This window comes from Lathamus discolor, chromosome 4, assembly GCF_037157495.1.
Source record: "Lathamus discolor isolate bLatDis1 chromosome 4, bLatDis1.hap1, whole genome shotgun sequence".
NCBI lineage: Eukaryota > Metazoa > Chordata > Aves > Psittaciformes > Psittacidae > Lathamus > Lathamus discolor.
In genome coordinates this window covers 12,703,654-12,725,999 of record NC_088887.1, presented here as the reverse complement: position 1 = coordinate 12,725,999, position 22,346 = coordinate 12,703,654, and the positions used below count along the sequence as shown (strand labels likewise).

The following is a 22,346-nucleotide window of genomic DNA, read 5'->3' as shown; positions in this document are numbered from 1 at the left end:
CAACCACAAATTAGAACCAACCCAAAATCCAATTTGCAAAAAATCTTCCCCATGTAAGAAATCTTATTTATGAAAGATTCCAGATTTTAGAAGCACCAATATCAGTGAATGAAATGAAAGCCTTTACAAACACTAAAGAAATTAGGAAGCAAGGAAGCAGTGTAAAGATAGAGATGGAAAATACACATTTAAAATGAGAACTGCCAAAACAGAGTTTCTCTTTCCAGTTAGCATGTTTATCCTGCATTAAGAGTATACTGCTGGCTTATAAGTACTAGATTTAGAATTAGATTTAACCAACCCTAATAGGGAACCTGGGATTGAGGAGTTTGTGTGTTTAAAATGGGGGAAAATACGCACAGAAAAGATGCTTGGTTTGATTTATCAAAGCGAGAATCACTGGTATTAATGGAAGTTGTGTACTAGCACCTTCAAGGATCCCCTTGACTGCTACAAATGCAGCAAAGTTGTACGATATCTTTCATTAGCAACAGCAAGCCAGGCCATCAGAGACGCATGCATATAGACAAAATTTAAGTAAATGATATAGAGTCCATGTACATCAGCTAATGACTTCAGTCACTTATCTTAAAAGTATTTCAGCAGCCTTCTTAAAATATGAAGACCACAGAATTTTAAAGTCTTGGTATTTATTCCATAGTATCATAATTCTGTGCTTCACTACAAATTGCAAAGTGGAGCTTTGGAAAATATCAAATTTCATTATTGCAGTTCTTAATACAGTCTATTTGAGGTTCTAAGTTTTGTGCAAGAGTCATATCCAATGCAAATAAAAAATAGCTGAAAAAAGATGACAAGCTCTGGGTCTTCTTTGCTTTTCTAGCAAACTTTAGTTGTTCCTAGATAGCAGAACATCAGTTCTAATATTTTACACAAAGCTGTACTGATAGTTTTAATCACAGTGATTGTGCTACTTATTTAAAGAATTAAAAATAAGAACTTGCAAATTAAAAATAGAAGCTCTGTCAGTTTCCAAAATCTGCTTATGTCAGTCCACTAGAAACCCCAGAGACAGAGCCAGTAATATACATGTGATGAATTATATTTATCATGCACCTTTGACCACCTCAACTGCTTTCTGCATGCTAATCCAGGCCTTTGGGAATTATTTAACCATTCCAGGCCCCTGAGCTTCAAAGGAAAACCATTAGAAAGAAGTTACATAAGTTAAAATTGCTGGGAATGTTTTGTTCACCTGGGCTTGAGCACACATCACACTGATGAAATTTTCAGGTACCTAACTGCTTAGGATCTCAGAACTTGGTAATTCACATCTGTAAACAGTGATTTCCTGAGCAGATTTTGACAGCAAGGTGAAAAGAATGTTTGTAACCAGATCCATGGTCATAAGTATCTAGATACTGTAACCTGTTCCAAAATACTTCAAGAGTTTGGGAACGACATTGGCAGGATGTATTCAGAGCATCTCGGTTCATAAAAAGCTAATGTTTAAAAAGGGAAAAAGTTTCTATCCTATTTCTTCCTTTTGCTTTCCCCATCACAGCACACACAAGTAATCATCCTGAAGGCAGGGTCAAACACTGCCTCTTCAAATGAAGAAATCACAACTTTGTAAAGTGATAGACAACAGACAGAAGTCTTACCTTAGAAAAGAGCAGACAGTCTCAAGATGACACTTACAATCAGGATGTAATAAATGCACAGGTACCACACACAAACATACACAAATTTACAATATATCAATATAGACACATACAATTTACAATTTTTCCTGTTCGGCATTTCCTACTACTTTAATGCACTTACTAGTCAATGTCAGCAGGAAACTGATCAGTATTGCAACTTGCCAAAGCAATCTCCCTACTGTACATAAACACATTCATTGGTCAGACTTACAGTTCACCCTCTGGTTTTGGATGTTCTGGTAAATCAGTATTTCTCCCTATAGCATTAAAGAAAGTTTATTAAATGAAAGCTAGCAAGTAAAGCATATTATTCTATAAGGTCAGAGCCATAAGAATCATTTAACTCTCAATACAAAAGCAGTTCTGTCAAAACAGTCCCCTTTGACAGCTGTAACTACTATATCTATTTTGATTATAACTTTGAATATAATATAAAGTGACATATTACAGGATAAGACCTATATTAATCAGAAAGACTAAGATCAGCACTTGCCAATAACCCTGAACTTGAATCATTTTATTGCTATATTGTGCCAAAGCATTGAAATGCACTGAAGTTAGGACTACGAACTGCTTTGCAATACACATTACTACAGCATTATTCAAAAACTGTATACATTTTATTTCTCATTATGCAGAAATGTACCCTTTCACCAATTAGCCCTGTTTATGATAAATAGGTCAAACAAATCAAATATGAAACTGAATTAATTCACACTTGTAAAATGATTTGAAGGGAATCATTACAAGAATAAATATCTTAAAGAAAATATGAAAACATCTATTTTGGGGGCATTAAATCTAGGTACATGTTACAGACAAAAGATATCTTCCTTCTGTTTGTAGCACCTATTAAACTGTCATTTGGTTCCTATAAAGCTAAGCTCCTCCAATTAAAATGATACAGCTATATGTGGATAAAAGTATTGCTTTTACATCTTTCAAGGGCTTGTTCATATAGGTAGCATATTTTAATAATTTGTTCATCACATAGAAAAGTATAAACTCCCTAATAGCACTACTGTTAACTGAATTACGACTATTTTTCCTAATACCTGATATTAAATATAAAAATAATGGACAAATTAATTTTATATTGGAAAGAGTGTTTCTTTAGAATGTCTTTTGAATCCACCTGCTAAATTGAGTTACAAATTAAAACTTAGGTAAAAAAAGACCTGCCAGTCATTTTAGCACTTTCTTTGGGCCGCAGTATCTGAGGCAGCTGCAAACATATATTTAACCTTCATATATTTTCTTTTAAATCAGCTTCCAAATGCATCTTGGAGAATGGGCTGTGACAATGGTTTAAAGCTTTATTCCCCTCTGCAGTTACAAGTCATCACAATGCTGACTCTAATCAGGTTACTCTGCATCTGTCTGTCACAAATAACCTAGTAACAACTAAATGGATTGCCATAAATCTTTCAATTAGAATTTATAACTTTATTAGCACAATATTTTTGAACTGATTGCATTACTTTGAAGAGCAGCTTTCATTTATTTTGTCATTTGGGGGTCAAATGTGTACAATGGCTGGAAGCGGCATACACAATAGGAAGCCTTACTTCAACCTCACGGTAGTCTCCAGGATTTCTCTTTTTCAGAGGCTATAGCCACATTTTTAAAGGAATACTTTCTTCTTGTGCTGAGGCTGAATGATGTTACCACTTGGCTAAATGTGACCAAGTTTCTTCATGACATACAAGGGTCATACTGCCAACTTTTATGGCCCTGATAAAGCTTCATAGAAGAGTAATTTGCCACTGGGTAAGTTTTCAAAGGGTTTTATGACTTTTTTTTTTTTGTCTTGCTTGAATGCTGCTGAAATCCATGCTAAGGGTCAAATCTCTAAACAGGGGATGAGTATCAAGTGATACTCAGTGATCTTAACAAATGCAGCTCCATACATCTGTACTTGGATTCATGAGGTAGGAAAAAAAGTGAATGGCATTAGGTTCCTTAAAATTTTCAAGTATTTGTTTTATTATTATATGAATGCTACGCATTTTCTTTCCTGAACTATAATAATTCCAAACAGCACACATTATGGTTAAATAAAGGAAATAACCTGAGCAGCTGAATTAGATGAACATATTTCAGTGTTTTAAATTAAAACCACTGGTATACAAACACAAATGCATTCCTGTTACATAGGCACACATTCACTTACACCCCCAGAATCAAGGTACTCTAAGTTGCATTTTTATTTTAAGGAACTAACGTTTACAAATTTTAGACATAACAGACAAAATATAAAATTTGGGGGAAAAAAATGTTAAAAGATAAAAATCCAATAACAGCCATTTTAGTGAAGCTGAAGCTAAAGCCACTTTCCTACCTGAAGACTGAAAAAAGATGGAAGTTCAAGTGAAAACGAATCCTTCGTGTTTTGCTTATTATTAAATGAGAGTTACTAATGTTCTGTTAACATGCATTGGATTCTCTGGTGAGATCTATGGATAACTTACCAACGTTCACTGGCTCTCTGTGTGTGTAAATGTAAATGCAGACATATATATAATAGATAGTTCACTCCTGTTTGTACTTTGAGAGGTAGGTGAAAGGTGCCTAACAGGTAAGAAGTCTGTGTAGAGGGAGACCATTGTCTAACAAAGTACTTCAACTCATACTTACTTTCTAGAAATCTATGGAGTCACCAGTTTAGATTTCAGTTGTTCCTTACAAACGCAGAAAATTCTGCTCAAAAAGAGGTAGAAGCCTATGCTAAGTAAATTATTATAGAAATGAACTAGTTTATTACTACTTGTAATGTTTCTTTGTGTAACTGTACTATGATGCGGTCTCACCAAGTAGTGACCATCTACTTATTACTACCCACTGGACCTTTAATCTTCTAGAATCAGTTGCAAAGCCCCTTTCAAATGAATGAAAAATTAATTGACCTGTCCTCTGGCATAGGCCACAAGTCTGAGAATTTGGCAGAACAAGTCAGAGATGTGACAGAATTAGTAAGCTGTTCAAATTTCACTGTTCCCCTTCATTCTTTACTCAATACATTAAATGATCATAACATTAAGCCACACTTCTTCCATTCCCTAGACAAACCAGTAGTCATGCAAGAGACACAGAAGTATGCAGAACACTTCTGTTGGTCTGAAAATACATGCCACCCATATTTAACCTGAAATCTATCAGACAAGTTTGTGACATTATTTTATCACTGTTGTGCTGTCAGGATGAGACACCATTAGCATTTTTCAAGTTTCAATTGTTTTAATAAACTTTAATGCTTGTATTATAAAACACAGTGTACTGAACAAGGCCTTAGGTTAGACTTTAATACAAGCAAATTTTCACACTCCTAGCATTAATTTGAGAAAGCTTTGGTTTTGCAGCTCTGAATCTAACAATCTAAGCATTGCATTCATTTCTAGGAAGCATTTTTATTTTCCCTCTCAGTATTTAGGCAGGGACATACATTAATACACCTAGATCTTAGAGCAATGAGCAACATCTACTCCAATAACTGTTAAAGATAGTTCTATTTTATGACTACAGTTTTTATTAAGGCCACCTAAAAAATTGGTCAAAATAAAGTATAATTTTTTAAAGATTCAAACACTATTTCTCAATATAAATATAGCATGTTCAGTTTTAAGAAAAATCAGACAAAAAGTATGTACTTAATTTCCTCCCATATCAAATTCCACTTTTATTTGAAACTACAAGTTTTTATCAGTTATGACTATGTGTTTTTAAAAGCTTATTTTTAACTCAAGACCATACAGCTGTAAAAGCAAGAAGTACTTAGTGTACCAAAAACCTCACTAGATTGATCTGCATTATACTTAACCACTGAATTGGAAAACTAAGAATATTAATATGGCAGCTTTGACATCACAACAATTGATGCAAATTCTAGGGTCTAACTTGATAATTCCTGTGCGCTTCCCCCAGTGAAAGAGCAGAACTATTGTCATAAGTGTGTGTGTAGCTTAACCTTACTTCATTTTTGTAACAGGAATTGTGACAAAGAACTGGAATTCATTTTCTAAAATAATACATCTTATGTGTCAATAAAAAGAAACAAGAGAAGTCACAAGAATTAATGAGGTTGATTGTAAGTCAGAGATCTCAAAAAGGATATTATCAACTCTAAAGCAAGTCAAATGTCAAACTTGGGTTAAAAGTCATTTCAAGTACTGCACATATTCTTCTACACTTTAGGATAATCCCCTGTAGATTAATGCCTTCTTATGCTTTTCCCCCTTTCAATATATTCAAAATACTTAGCAAAACTAAATTTAAGTAGGCAGCTGAAACTAAGGAACCTTTGCAGACAAGCAAGAAAATAAGCAGCTGTATGCATGTTAAGTCTCCCCGTGCTAAAAGAACAACTTGTGTACAAAGCTGCACATGCAGTTAAACACTTATCACATCCAATGAGTAAACTGCTCTTATGTCAACAGGAGCAGAATGTCTCGCAGCTACCTACCGTGCTAGCATGAGTTTAGCATTTCACATCAGCAATATGCTTAGCCTCACAATCTGTTTTGAGATAAAGAAGTATTGGCTAGCAATTTGTAAAATAGGGGTGGTAATATTTAGAAGTCTGAGGCAGAAGAAAGAACTGAAACTGCAGCATTTTCTCTTCCATTCTAATCCTGGAAGGAATATTAGCTAAAACATGGAAATCAAATTCTGTACTAGCAAATACTTTATGCAATGGACATTACAAAATGAATAAAAAGAAAAAAATTTCATTCTGCAGTCTGTTCCTAAAATGCTTTAACCCAGCTTTATTTTCATCGTGACGGCATTTTGAATCCACAAAAGAACTTAAAGGCTTGAGTGAGATCCATTCATCGGTTAACTGATACAAGCACTGACTGAGGTTTGGGTCTGACTTTTATTTACCACTACTAATAAAATTGTAGTTTATTCCTCTGGAAATAAAATTAGCCACTTTACCTCCTCTCAAAGCATCTTTCCTCCTTGGCTGCACATGACATTCTGGTTTCAAATGTCACACTTGTAAGTTATTTGGAATTAAAAGACATTTCTATGGAACTGCTGTATTAAATGGATCCTTAACTTGTTTCTGATTTAAAAGATAGATAGGAATTAGGTACTTAAAAGAAATACACCAAACAATTTTGCTTCTATAAAGTCATTTGTTATTAGCTGGTATAATACCAACACAGATGCATTATTAAACTTTAAATTATGAAAGTAGCACTTCTCTAGAAACTCCCATTCATCATCTTGGATGAAGTCCAGTGGGTTATAGATTAAAAGTCATATTTGCTCAAAGCCACATACAATGAAACCCCATTCTTGCTGTGTTGTCTGGACCAAGATGAAGAATAATGACAATAAACAAATTTTAAATTCTTCACTAATGTTAGATTTCACTTCATACATCACTACTACATACATCAATTATGCTCGATTGCTTCTTTCAGGCTAACATCCCAAAAGAGTACTAGATGAATGTGCTTCACAAGTCACAACATAGGAAATGGTTCCATACACTGTCTACAAGACTACGAAACATGCACTGGGGAAGAGATAACCATTCAGACCCTATAAAGTGACACGTTTTGAAATGTATACATTATCAGGGGAAGATAGGAAACTCAAAGTTATAGGATAGCAGCATCCCTGAATTAAGGTAAATAAATGCAGCTACATTGCAAGTAGCGCACATAGTCAGTGAACTACATTACAAAATGAACCAGAAGAATGTAGCAGATGTTCTATCACCACTATCTTCCTTTGTAGCTCCATACATAAAGTTATTTCAATAGAAGGGGAGGGTATCTCCCTTTCACCCAGGGCCTCTAAGTTTGTTTTATATTTTGAGTGTTTCCTGAAAATAAGGGTATGCCATCAGGAGAAAACAACAACTTTACGTCTTTCTTTTTCTTTCCAGTCACCATTCTTTCTCTCCTCATCTTCCTCCTCTCTTAGTACTTCTACACAACAGTAGCACACTTAGTAGAAAAATCAGCCCTCTGAAGTGCATAACTCAAATAAGAAACACAAGAATTATTCAGTAAAATCACAGACTAAAGTTCAGGAGTTTGTTTGACTGGCTATTCCCACATTGCAGTAATTTTTTTCTGTGGAAGAAAAGAATTAACTGATAAAAGAACTGCTGGATATCTGGTTACTGAATACATATGTAATTTCAAACTAGGTTTAACACTCTATGCCCCACACTTGAAAAGGATTTGCAGAAATACGGTGGGAAGACATAATCGGGAGAGATAATGCTGCAAGAAAGCACAAAGGAGTCGTTAGAAAAAATAACAATTCATATTCTAAAGATCAGAACACAGAAGGTATGAGTGCTCTCTTTGAAGTCAGAGATACTTGAGGGATCTTCTGTTCAGTGCTAAAGTAGATGAAAGAGCAGAGTGATAGTCCCATATGAGGAAGAGTGGAAATACCTTTAGTTTAGTAAGATATAAATAAAAATCACAAGCACAACAATATAAACCACTGAGGAGATGGATCTCAAACATTAGAGGAGTTTTTGGAGGAGTAACTTCCCCACCATGACAGTCACTGTTACTTTGCTAACCTTGACAATGCTCAGGTGTCTAAAATGGTACTACTTCATTCACTACATCTCTCAGGCATCCTTCTCTTTTGTCACAATATAAGAAGTCTCTGATTTTTGTCACCTAGAAATACAGTAGTGCACCATCTCCAACTGGGCTTGCTCACAGTGATTTCAGGATTCTAGGAAAATAACCCTTAATCTTAGACAGGCTGTCAGTGAGTAATAACAAGATTTACCATGTAACAGGCATTAAATGAGAAGGCCTCTAAAAGGATACCTGTTTCAGTATAAATTTGCTAGTTTCATATTTCAAAAATCATCCAATATTTTCTGCCTCAAAAGTGTCCAGTTACTCTAAAGCCAAAGCTCCTCCAATTCTGAAAATCACTTTTATTTCTTGAAAGGACAGGAATTCCAGGAAAGGACAAGTATCAGTGAATTACGGCTCTGTAACTTACTTAGCCTGCTACTGACCCTAGCACACCCTTTAGTAGCTGGCACTAATGTATGTTTTTATCACCAAAAAAGATGATACCCTTCTAATTTCTGTGACATCTCTCCTATCAATCCTGAGCACAACATTCCCAGTACACATATTCATGATCACACAGGTAGCTGAGCATGTTACTGCTCAGGCAAATGTGTTACGAATTCTCAGATGATGAACTATGCTAAGGCTGGATGTCAGAGGTGATGAAACTGATAATCCATCAGTGATTTTCTACCCACCGCAACAGCTCTGACCCACTGAACTAAATGAATCTGTTTAATCACTGACCAATCAATTGATCAGAAAGTGCCACAGGGTAAAGAGAGTGTTTTGACAAAGAGAAGACAGACACTACCTAAACCGTTGTCACAATCATAAGTGTACCTTATCATAGCATCTTACCCCAAAGACAGATTCAACCTGAAATCATACTAGAGAAAAGAAGTTTTGTTCATGACAAAGTACAAAATTCCTAAGATTTTCCTTAAGAGAATAAACTTGGCAAAACACATCAGACTAGTTTTTTGTGGTTAAAACCACAAAAAAAAAAAACCCTCCAATCACTTCTGATGAACCACAGCCCAAATAACACACAATACAAGCACAGAGTGTTGCTTCCATAGCAGGTTTTTCATCACCTTTCTGGATGATGTATCTACCTCTGGTCTGAATGCTGCCAGCTTCATGACTAAGAAGAATGGCAGGCTGAATCTTGCACCCTTCACAGAAGTCTTAAGCAAACTTTTCCTGGCTTGCAAAACCTGACTGCACAGAAAGCGGTATTTTCCCCAGGTGTTCTTATGGCAAAACAACATGCCTCCCCAGCATCGGGTTATTAATGCCTCATTTTCCTGATGCTCTGTGTTGGCAGCCATGACAGAAAGCTTTGAACTTGTTTATTCACACTTGTTTAATCCTGTCTCCACAGAGCACATCATGGTCTGTGGGGCTAGGAAGATGGATGAGTGAAACCAAGGCCATGAGGGGGTCAGGGTCATGATGTCACTGGATCTCAATAACTCCATCACTCACTGTAGCAGGCACTTCAGAGGTCACCTCAACTGAGGAGTTCAGGATAGAAGATGGAAAAACAGCTGGCAAAAGTGTACACATATTCCCTGCAGTTGATGCAACATATGGAAACAAGTACAGATCCTTACTTGCACTGCCCCTTGATTTCCTAGAGTTGCTTTTAGTCTAGTTGATAAGGAAAGAAAAAGGTGGGCTTTTTTTTTATACAAGTGTGCAATAGTTATCACAGAAGCATGAAGGCTGAAGAGAGGACTGCTAAAAATCTGAAAAAAATTATCAATTTAGTATTTCTTCTGTACCTATTTGCATAGGTACTTAACTGATGGAAAGGGAGCAAAAAGAATACACAAAATCATAAACTGCCTCTAACACACAGAGACAATGGACGGAAATACATACATTTCATACTGCAGTTGTGTTGCTCACACTGTGTACCTGACAAAGAAGCTTCTTTGAAGCACAGGCAGCAACAGATGACATTAAACCCCTACATCGTCTATTACTTGGGAATTTTACTGTGCACCAATGATAGAGCCTAATTCTTAAAAGATATGTGTTTATACAGTATATGCATTTCATATTATTAGTGTATATATATTGCATGCTAAATCCTGTTTGTTCACTGGTTCTTTATGTCACTGATAGGAAGGTGATGACATGCTGATACAAAACTATTCCTTCCTCATAGCTCTTAGCTTCTACTTTTTACCTCCATTCCTCGCAATGAACCATTCTGCAAAAATGAAATTATTTCCAAGAGAGATGAAAATTAGTATTATTAAACTACCTTTAAGCACATCTGCAGCACTGGAATACAACAACGGTGAAAGGGGTTTGATACAACAGAAACCGAGTTCTCATTTGTTCAGTATACAGGCGCATAATGAGAAAAGTGACATATAAACCTAGATCTGCACATATGCACAATGTATTTATGAGAACCAGTCAAAATATTTTGATCAATGGCAAAATTAGCAAGTGAATTATATAAAGAATACTCAAAAGACAAGCTTTTATTCTAGCGAGTGAAAACAAGTCCTCACAATCTGACCAAGTTATTTGATAAGAAAACCCAGATTAAAAAAGCCAGAGCTCTGTCCCAGACTCCCCATTGCCAATTTCACAACAAATGTAAAAGCATGGGCTTCAGTGGAAATATCATTTAGACCTATGACACTAGTAGGTAAAGAAGTAATTCTCAAACAACTTGCAGATCAAACTGTATTACCACCCTCTGGTTTTTTGGTGGGCCTTCTTGCTTGCCTTTTTCTTGGGTGGGTGAGAGATAGGTGTTGGCAGGACTTACTTGTTTGGGGATGATTATTTCTGTGGGTTGCTTTGCTTTTTTGTGTTGTTTTTGTAAGATGCCAATTTCTTAGAGGCAAAGGAAACCTTTTTGTTTGGATTGCTGAAATCTATTTCTCTATGGCCCACCTTCTGAAAAGTTTATTTATATTAAGTGCTTTCAGGGGTAGGATGTTTTCACATTGTTCAGTAAGATTGATAGGATCAAAGTTTACATAATGCATATAAGATCTATTAAAAAGTCTGTTATTTACAAGAATTAATACATTCAGAATCAGATGTTGCTCAATGGGAACATGATCTGAACAACAGCATTAATAAAGTCACTTGGTTTGCTTATAGTAGGGAGAGACACAAATAAAATAGAATACCCCTCATATTCTTAAATATCATACTACCAATCAGAAGTTTTGGCTTCTGGTTGTGGTTCTGCAATCAGCGTGACACATGACTTTGAACAGATGGCTCTGAATCTCCAAGAAAAAGTGACCGATGTTCAGTATTGCCACCACTGACTTTTAGGCATGCATCTCTAGGAGTGGAAATTACAGGTTTGAATCAGGTAATTAAGTCGCTTCTACTGTAGAGTAAGAACTGTATATATGCTAATTGAATCTATGGGGGCTGTAGCATATGTATCTTTAGCATGTGGAGCATGAGGCTTAAATCCCAGCTCCTGTTTTTGTCACTATCTGAGATAGATCACTGCATTAGGTAGACCAACTGGTGTGACCCAGTAGTGCGTTTTGGCACTGCCTCCAGTGTAAAAGAGGAAATGTGTCCTGAAAACCAACTTTACAGTTCCAGCTTTCAAAACTAGGAAACAATAAAAATGTATAATTCTCAAAAGCAGTGTGACCACATTGCAACCAAAATGTCTTTTCATATTTGCAGCTGATAACCTGTGTATTCCAAAGGCTATATATGTATGTAAAACTTGTGAAGAATTTGCATCTATCATTGAAATAAATTGAAAGCTCTCCTGATGACACTATTTTTTTTTTCTTCCATGCAAAATAAAACCAAAAATGTTTTATCTAACTACCTCAGTAATGCTCTTCTGGACAAAACTCAGGAGTTCTTATAGACCAACCACACCTAAAGTTCCATAGTTCCATTTAATAACCATCTCTGCTAAAATACAAAGTGATCATCCTATTTTCTGACAACTTCAGGGATAGCACTGAATAATTAATTCCAAAAGTTGAAGTCAAAGGATTCAAAGGAATTCTTTTGTTCCTTTTCCACGCCTACATTCTTCTAAATTATACTTGTGTGTGTGTACATATGCAGCAGATGGAGAACTTTTTGCATACATTATGATCTAAAAAATAACTCAAAAGATTAACCCATCTTTTGCAAGACTGTGACTTGCCTTATCCGCTTAAACAGCGAATATTTTTCCTCAGATTCTCATGTACGCATTTGTGTTTTGAGACTGTAACAGAAGCTAAGGAGTGTCAGTGAAACTACCTCCTTCCCATGAGCAATGTTCATATGACTCAACCTTTCTGAGCTGGTATTCTGTTCATAAGCTGACAGAAACTGGTTTCTTTCCCATTTATTTTATCAATTGATTTTGCATAAAGGGTGAGCAAGAGGCAGGTTCAAGTCCAATTAGAAGAAGCAAAGTCCTCTAGCAAGATGCAGGCGGATGAAGAAATTGCCAATTTTAAACGCCAAGGCCACCTTCCACTTTGGCACACAAGATTAGGCAACAAACGCAGCAGGACCCAACAAGAGTACCACATTAAACAGGAAGAACTGGATGCCACTGAAGACTAGCGAGGGAGACACTAGCTGAAGTGGAGTAATAGCAAGTGCAAGCTCATATGTTTTCAGAGTTTATCAAAGGGAAGTTTGCCACAAAGTAGAAGCTCATCTGTTACAAATTACACAGGGGGAGAGAGATGTGGATTAGATCACCATGGAATGACTATGAGCTACCAAATGCTTAGAAAAAGTTAAATATGATCAGAGGACTGATAGATAAGGGATCAGTGAAGATAGTTATTAACATTAGTTCATAATGCACAGCATGCAAGTGTCAAAATATTATATACCATCTACCCACCCAGGTCTCAGAAAACATATGCGGACTAGAACAGGTGAGTAACTACTAGGATCTAACATACTTTCCAAGAGAACACAAGCTTTTCTTGTTTAATTTAGCAAAAGCAGAGATGAGAAGTGATCCCATTGTGGTCTACCAATAAAAAGGAGAGAAAACAACTAAAGAAAAATGAGATCACAAGAATAAACATAAATAAAGCATGTTTATATTTACCTTTGAAACAACAGAATTATTCTTCTCACCACTGGAAGATGTAAGTTCCAAAACAGGCTTCCAAGAGAAACAGGAATGAAGGGGAAAGCAATCAAACTGCTTTTCAGAGTGCAGCTTGAAAAGTTTCTGAATGGAATTACAAAATACAGCTGTGTAGAATACACTGGACTCAGCAATCTAAGGCTCCCAGTTCTTCACATCTCTACATCCCTTTGTACAGTGGCAGAGAGATCTATGAGACAGCAGAAAAAGTCTGCGTATGCCTTCCTTCTCCAACATGATGAGGCAATTTCTGAAGTGTCAGTATACATTCAAATCACTCCCACTTGAAAAACTCATGCAGAGGAGTGGAACAAAACCACTACTTCATTTCCTGCATAAATTCCAAGTACTAGAAACTTATTCAAAGTATAACATCTGTGGGAGCATTTCAAGTGAAAATATGACCAAATATATTATTAGTTTTCAGTCCTTTAAGAATAGGAACAAGGGGAAGAACTTATCTGAATAAAGACAGGGGAGGGGTGGAAAGGAAGAAAGGAAAAGGTCGTGTTGTCCTCAAACAAATACAGTGATTACCAGAATAAAAACCTATATACATACAAATATGTATGGTGTATATTTTATATGCACAATCTCATCCTAATAATTCCTGTTACTTACTACAGCAATGAACTTTGTTAGAATTGAGATCATGCAACATTTGCAAAGGAATGGTGTGAAATACCACTTCAAATGAGTACTTTTTTAAAGCCTAACTGTGCAGAATAGCACAATGTCTGAAACATAGGCCAACAATAACTAGTATTTCAATTAATTTTCAGAGTGCTTATAGGTTCCTGAGCAAAGGGAGCACAGTTGTAAAAATGCAATGTTATCTTCTTCATTTCCCAGATGAACTAAAAATAGAGAAACATCAACCAAACACATCAGTACATGGTAAAGCACACACTAACAGATCAGCCAACAGCTGATCTCTTTCAAGGGTTCTGTAAAGTCATCAGCAGTTCCTTAGCTGTCACCATTTTATCAGGCAGAGCATTCAAAGATGCATGAACAGCAGGATTTGATTTAAAAAAATAAAATCAAAGGGAAGGGGAAGAAAGAAGCCGATAAGAATCAAATGAGGAAATGCACAAGAAATTATTAGAAGCAGAATCTGATTGAGCACACTACAAATAGCTTCTAAAAAGGTTACATTGAAAGCTCTCTCTCAGATGGGGAAAAAAGGATATATTCTGGGCAGAATAATTTAAGGAATAAATTAGAGATCCCACAGAAAGCTTCTCTAAACATTTCTGGATGTGAGAAATTATTTCTACTACAGGAGCACTAGAGATGATACTAGACTGCATGACTACATAGTGCAAGAGAGCATATTGCTATAACATACTAACCTGCTCTAGAGGAATTAATTCACATGGTGGAACCAATTTGCAGCTGTTAAGGAAACTTTTTGTTAGGCTGACATACCTTTCTTGGCCAACAAAACCAGCTGAGTGTAAGTGCTTGTAATAAACACGAGTCTGGTACCTAGGTCTTCGTATCTTGTATGAACCTACATATCTTTCTTTAGAGCTCATTGTGCTGTGAACACCTACCAAAATAACACCTATTTTAAGATGAGCACAGTATGAAAAGAGTGTGCGCTCATAGCCCAGAAAGCCAACCGTATCCTGGGCTGCATCAAAAGGAGCGTGACCAGCAGGTTGAAAGAGGTGATCCTGCCCCTCTACTCTGCTCTTGTGAGACCTCACCTGGAGTATTGTGTGCAGTTCTGGTGTCTTCAACATAAAAAGGACCTGGAACTGTTGGAACAAGTCCAGAGGAGGGCCACGAGGATGATCAGGGGACTGAAGCATCTCCCGTATGAAGATAGGTTGAGGAAGTTGGGGCTGTTCAGCCTGGAGAAGAGAAGGCTGCGTGGAGACCTCATAGCAGCCTTCCAGTACCTGAAGGGGGCCTATAGGGATGCTGGGGAGGGTCTCTTCGTCAGGGATTGTAGTGACAGGACAAGGGGTAACGGGTTAAAACTGAAACAGGGGAAGTTTAGATTGGATATAAGGAGGAAATTCTTTCCTGTTAGGGTGGTGAGGCACTGGAATCAGTTGCCCATGGAGGTTGTGAGTGCTCCATCCCTGGCGGTGTTCAAGGCCAGGTTGGATGAAGCCTTGGGTGGCATGGTTTAGTGTGAGGTGTCCCTGCCTATGGCAGGTGGGTTGGAACTAGATGATCTTGAGGTCCTTTCCAACCCTAACTATTCTATGATTCTATGAAAATGGAGAGCAAGAATGAGGTCTGGAGAAGCCTGCAGGCAATGCACAGCTTGATATTATGACTGAAATCATGTTAAATATCTTTGAATCTACCATCCCTGTGATAGTTGTTATGTGTGAGGAAACATTAGCATCTTTAGCCTTGAACTAAACACTGAAACCTGCATGTCCAGGTGGAGCTCAAAGGATAAGAAATGAAGATGTAATGATTCAGTCACCTGTCTAGGACCTAATGGATGATGAGGGGAAGAACTGTTTTTGTCCATGTTGAAGGCCTCAATGCTGAAGCACAATCTTTAAATAGTTTGTGAGAAATGTGGTAACGCCAGGAGATACACTCCTGTTTCTAGAAACACTAGAAACACATATTCAGCTAAAAGCTGAACTAATAAAGCAAATCATCAGAACTACTTTTATGACTCAAAAGGAAACTGCGATGAGACATCAGTCAGGTCTTGATTTATCTGTTGTGGCTTCACTCACTGGTATTTAACAACATCTTTAATTTCTAACAGTGACTGTAGGAATTAAATTCTGTCCTATATAGCAATGCTGTATAATGCAGTGGTTTCTAACAATGGTACTCCCAATGGCCCCAGTCTAATCCACAGAAATTGCTTATTGCAAACTTCAGAAGTACAGAGAAGGTTAGAAGTGGTCCCCCCTATCTTGTGAAAACTGCTTTTCTCCGCATCTAATCAGATTTTCTTCTTTGAGGGGAATTTTATTTCCATTAAATGTGCTGTGATAAAAGCCATGGTTTGTTTTAGTTCTCCTCAGAGAAATGGAGAGTAAGAAAAGGCATGATACTTTTCAATGTCCTGATATGGCTCATCCAGAGGACCACAGTCTCCAGTATTTCAATATCTACAATAATTACTTCTGTCTTGATGAAAGCAAAAGACTGTCAGCTCAGACAGGAAGCTTTTCACACTCTGTTTAGAAGGACAAGAGGGATAGAAGTACACGAACAGATGTATTCTTCACATGTGAAAGTAACCCCAAAGCAAAGTAGACTTCAAAATTACTAGTAACAGAATTAATTACAATTTTACATTTTAAGTCATATGTCACAGAAATTAGATGGGGAAAAAAAAATTCATCCACCCATTTTACAGTCACATATATTGTGCTTTTTTTTTAATCCTATTTTACAAGTGGTATTTACCCTGAATATTTCAAATGAAATTAACTCTTACTATGACCATATTGCAGCCTTTTGCACATGCTCCAGCAAAGAGTCATTAGCATTATGATGCAGAGGTGATTGCATAGCTTGTATTTTATACCTTTCAGCCTTTACTCACTGAATATTAGAACATATCTGTTTTATTTGAAAAATTACTGTCTCCCATCTTAAAGATCTGGCTTATGCTTGGAATACACCTGTGACTCTTCACACTAAACTCGGTGTAGTACTTAGCCTCTCTTGTTACAGATAAAAACATAATTCAGTTTTAGATCTAGCATAAACAGAATCATTATGTTTGGAGAGTGTTCCAAAGCCTGCTATTCAAGCAATCTGTGACATATAAATAATGCAAGACCTTTTCTTTCTCCAAATGACTTCAGTTCAAGCACAGACTCAGAAAGATGGAAGCCCAAATTTATATTGCCATTACAAAATTCAATCTATTTCTGGTTCTCCAATTGAATTATGACTCAGAGTCTTCCACTGTTTTCTATTAGCACCAACCCAAACACTCCTACCTTTGGCAACTCATGGAGAAAGTAATCTTATTTGTGAATATTTCTGAGCTTTATATTAAACTGGCAGCAAACCCCAGCTAATCTGAAATACTTCATGTTTTCTTTTAAAGGAAAGTAAGGTAGAAAATGACTCTTTTTTGCCCTTCCCCTTCCCCCCCTCAACCTCTGAACCATAACCTCCTTGCCACTAAAGCATTCAACACCTCATTTAATCTCTCCTCGCTGCATTGGCACAACACTGGAAAAGGAAAAGGGGAAAAAAATAATCTGGGGACTTCATCAATTTTTCATGAATTTTCATTTAGGCCAAAGCCCCCTCTAACAGTGGTCGATAGATCAAGCTGCTGTCACATATTTAACACCTGGGGCTACAGCTGCTATCTCTGGGGGCTGCCACTGACTCAGCCTTAGATCAGAGGCAGCCTGAGTCAGTGTGAGGACCCTTGTTGCTCTTTCTCTCGCTTGCATGTGGCGCCCTGGTGCTCGCTACTGAAATCCTAGCTACAAATGTGCCTCCCGATGTTCCCACTGGAAAATTCCACTACATAGGTCCAACCGTGTCAATTCGTACATGGTGGAAAACTGTGGTTTTTATTTTAAAACTTCCGGCTTTCAAATATGAAAACAAGTTTCATGAAAGATCAAACTATTTCAAGCCTGCTTCCCTTTCTAAAATCCTCCCAAGAAAATCTGAGCATCAACATATTTCTACTGATGCCAACCCTTATTCAACCTCAATGAAAATATTCTAATGCACAAAATCAAAAGAATGACATTTTACTCTTTTGAATACAATTCTTTGTAGTTGTTTTGGGACTAGAATGCTTATTTTTAATGATTTAACCATGAAACATATAAATAGTACATCAGAATTTGCCACATACACAGTGGAAAAATGAGTTTGCTGCTAGCATTAGCATTACTTTTTCCTTCTAAGGAAGCTTCTAGTGAAAAAAACCCAAACAAATAAGGAAACCAAATAAAGCACACCATGGATTAATGCATTAAAAGAAGGAAACAGAATCAATCATATCAACCCAAAACTGTGCCTTCAAATACAAACTCCTCTTTCCTCCTAAATGCCTTCTGGAATAAAGACTTTCTAAAGTAAAGGCAAAGAAATTGTAAAAGCACATCCCATATGTTAGTGATGTTTTTAAAGTAACTTCCCAAATCACAGTTCTTCACAGTTTCACTGGCACAGAGAAATTTTTCTGAGGACATACATCAGCACAGAACTATTTGCCCTTGATTGTATGCACATGCTCAGAATAGGAATGGATTTAAAAGCACACTTAAATGCTTCAGATGGACTGGTACCTAAATTCATCATGTTTGGGAAAGATGTTAACTCCAGCTTCATCAAAAAGTGCTTTGGGGCTTCAGCAACTTGCAAAAAAAATCACTCCAAAAACACAACAGACAAAATGACTGCATTCAAGATGGGTCACACATTGTTCTGAATCACTGTATTCCCCAACTGAACTTCACAGGAGAGTTTTTCTTCTTTGTATAAAAAGGGATACATCAGGACATTTTCAATCCCACTGCCCACTGGGGAGGGAGAAGGAAATAGAAGAGAATGAACCACAATTAACACTGTTTATCATCTGAATGCAAAAGCACACTTAACAGATACATAAACCCAATAAATATTTCTTCATAAATCATTCAAAAGTTCCAAGTACACATTATTAGTAACTGGCAATTTAATAAGCAAAGTAAAACAATTACTGATTCTTTCACTAAAACAGCAGACTCAAGCATTTTAAACCTGTAAAAAAAACAGCAGTTTGTCACTAATGATACCATTTGAGGCCACCTACAGTCAGATAACAATCCAAAGCCCTGTTGTCAGCAAAGGACAACCATCCTTTTTTCTGGTGATGAAAACAGCTTGATTTAGTGTGGAAAGAGCAGTTTTCAACACCATCACAAACAGCACATGACCCAATGGCAAGTACAGCTCCCATGGACAAGGGCTGCACTATCCAGGCAATTCAACAGTTTTCAGCAGCAGTTGAGAACAGGTGAATGAGGACTCACTGCTGACAACAGGCTGTCAGCAGCAACTCATTTCGCTAGCGAGCAAATGCACTGCTGCAGAGCTGCCCATCTTCCTCAGGCCAGAAACAATGACATTAAGATAACAGTTAAAAGCCTCAAAATAACTGTTCATTGAAAGTCACTTGGAAACTTGATTTAGAACCAAAAATCATATAAAAAGGTGTCTCACAATGAAGGAAAGCCCCGTAGCTTTGCTGTCATCTTCCAAAGGATGCCTTTGATACATATCAAACACTGCCATGTGCTTTTAAAACCAGCAAACATAAACCCAGCAGAATCTCTACAATTAAGTAAACAGGCGATGTACATAATATTCACTTCTTTTCTTTGATGAAGATGTTCCTGTAATCACAGCCATAGCATGGCTCAAGAAAAGAAAAGTACTGCTGAAGTGGAACAGAAGTGCCTGCTTTAGACTGCTAAACCATTTAATTGAGGAATTCAGTCAGTTAAATTTCAAAGCTATGAGAACAGTAAAATAATCAAGTGTCCGGTTCATGTTGCTATTGGAAAAACTTTGTCTGTGGTTTCAGATCTCCAGTTTCATGTTCTATGATCTTGCTTTAAATCAGCTCTGACAATGATACATAGTTTTATTATTCCTAAAGTCTTCTACTATCTCACATACAGTTCACGCATGACCTGCCACCAGCTACAGTGGTTTGATGACTGGGAAAAGGGAAATATACCCCCTGTTTTCAAGAATGGGAAAATGGAAGAGCCAGGGAACTACAGACCAGTCAGTTTCACCTCTGTGCCTGGCAGAATCATGGAGAGGGACTTTGACACGCTTAAGAGATGGCCAATGCCAACCTCATGAAGTTCAACAAAGCAAAATGCAAGGTCCTACACTAGGGTCAGGGCAATCCCAGGCACAGAAGTGATTCAGAGCAGCCCTGAGGGAAAAGGACTTCTGGGTGTTGGTTGATAAGAAACTGAAATGAGCCAGTAGTATGCACTCACAGCCCAGAAACCAACTATGTGCTGGGCTGCATGAAAAGGAGCGTGACCAGCAGGTCGAAGGAGGTGATCCTGCCCCTCTGCTCTCGTGAGACCTCACCTGGAGTATTGTGTGCAGTTCTGGTGTCCTCAACATAAAAAGGACATGGAACTGTTGGAACAAGTCCAGAGGAGGGCCACGAGGATGATCAGGGGACTGGAGCACCTCCAGTATGAAGACAGGCTGAGAAAGCTGGGGCTGTTCAGCCTGGAGAAGAGAAGGCTGTGTGGAGACTTCATAGCAGCCTTCCAGTATCTGAAGGGGGCCTATAGGGATGCTGGGGAGGGACTCTTCATCAGAGACTGTAGTGACAAGACAGAGGGGATGGGCTTAAACTTAGACAGGGGAAGTTCAGGTTAAATATAACAAAGAGGTTCTTTACTGTGAGGTTCGTGAGGCATTGGAACAGGTTGCCCAAAGAAGTGGTAAATGCTCCATCCCTGGCAGTGTTCAAGGCCAGGTTGGACAGAGCCTTGGGTGACATGGCCTAGTGTGAGGCATCCCTGCCCATGGCAAGGGGATAGAACTAGATGTTGGTCCTTTCCAACCCAAATCATTCTATGATTCTGGACAGTAACTATAGAGACTAAGGATATTATAACGAGAGTCTCTCAGCAGTCAATGGAAGCAGGGATCAGTGAAAAACAAACTATAGAGTACATTTAAATTTAAAATTAATCTTTTACTTCAATTTGAGGACTCAAGGTATAACTTGAACAATTTTCTGAACTTTGACAGATGTCTCAATCTCAACAGAATTACAATAAAGATTTTAACATGTATATGCCCCTCTCATAGGATTTGTCAACAGTTTTAAAACCACATGTACAGAGACAGAAATAATCCAGTAAGTTTATCTACAGTCATACTCACCCAGATTCCAGCCTTCCTTACATTGTTTTTTTTCTCAATTCCTAGATACCTACCAAAACTGAATAACATTCTGTGATGCTTTTATTGGAAGATATACATTTAATTGTGCCTTAAGTGTATGACAAAACCCTTTTCAGTTTTTGTTTGAAACAGTTCTGAATCTAGTTTATGCCAAGTAACAAGTAATGAACTACTCTGTTCTACTTGGCTTATACCAGCATCTAAATATTTCCCCAAAATAGCATTCCCTGCAATGAGAAGACTGAAGTCTCAAGATCACATCACATCTGCTATAAAAGTCTTCAGACTGCATCAGGAATAACAATTTCTGTGCTTTTCTTTTTCTCACCCTTTAAACTTACATACTTTCTGATGTGTACTTAAATCCATTCTTTACCAAGTAAGCAATACAAGTTTGTGCTAAAGCCCTATTTCAGTCAAATACATTTTAGTGAAGCTACTGCCAGATGAAGAACTGGGTGAGGAGAACTGAAGTCCAGCAAGAGGAGAGCATTCATAAATCTACTAAAATACACCTCTATGTGAAGATACACAGCTACTTTTAGTTGATACTCTGAATACAAAGATCAGTGTTTATTCAATCCAAATATCTAAGCAGAAAAAAAACAAACCAACAAACACAACACATTTTATGTATGATGAGCTTGTTTGCTCTGTGAATATAACGAAGCAGATCATGCATGCCAGGTGGTCTCTGAAAGACCCGTAACGACTCCTCTGTTAAGACAAAGAGAATCAATAAAGAGTGAGACTGCTCTGGATGATATGAGAAATGGTCAACAATTTCACTTGCCATTCACATAATGAATGAGGCCTGTACTATGTTTATGATAGAGGAGCATATATCAAGTTTTCCTGCAGTATGGAATGTGAGTCACCAAGAAGCTGTCTGCTTCTGTTGGGGTAACAGATGACTAGATAAAGAGAAACAGACAGTGCACCTTATATTAACTGATAGGTATTTTTCCACATTAGTTTCAGTATAACCAACTTCAGTCATAATTTAAAAATTAGATTATTCTTCAGAGGAAGATTAGCCCTTGTCCATATTTGTGTCAATCATGATTATACACTGGCTAGAAC

The 22,346-nt window shown here is 37.3% G+C and overlaps 1 protein-coding gene across 1 annotated transcript in view; it reads right to left on the bottom strand.

Moving 5' to 3' along the window:
• ROBO2 (roundabout guidance receptor 2) overlaps positions 1–22,346 on the bottom strand; it is a 1,075,181-nt gene that overhangs the window by 385,160 nt on the left and 667,675 nt on the right. The gene's annotated exons all lie outside the window — the stretch shown is intronic.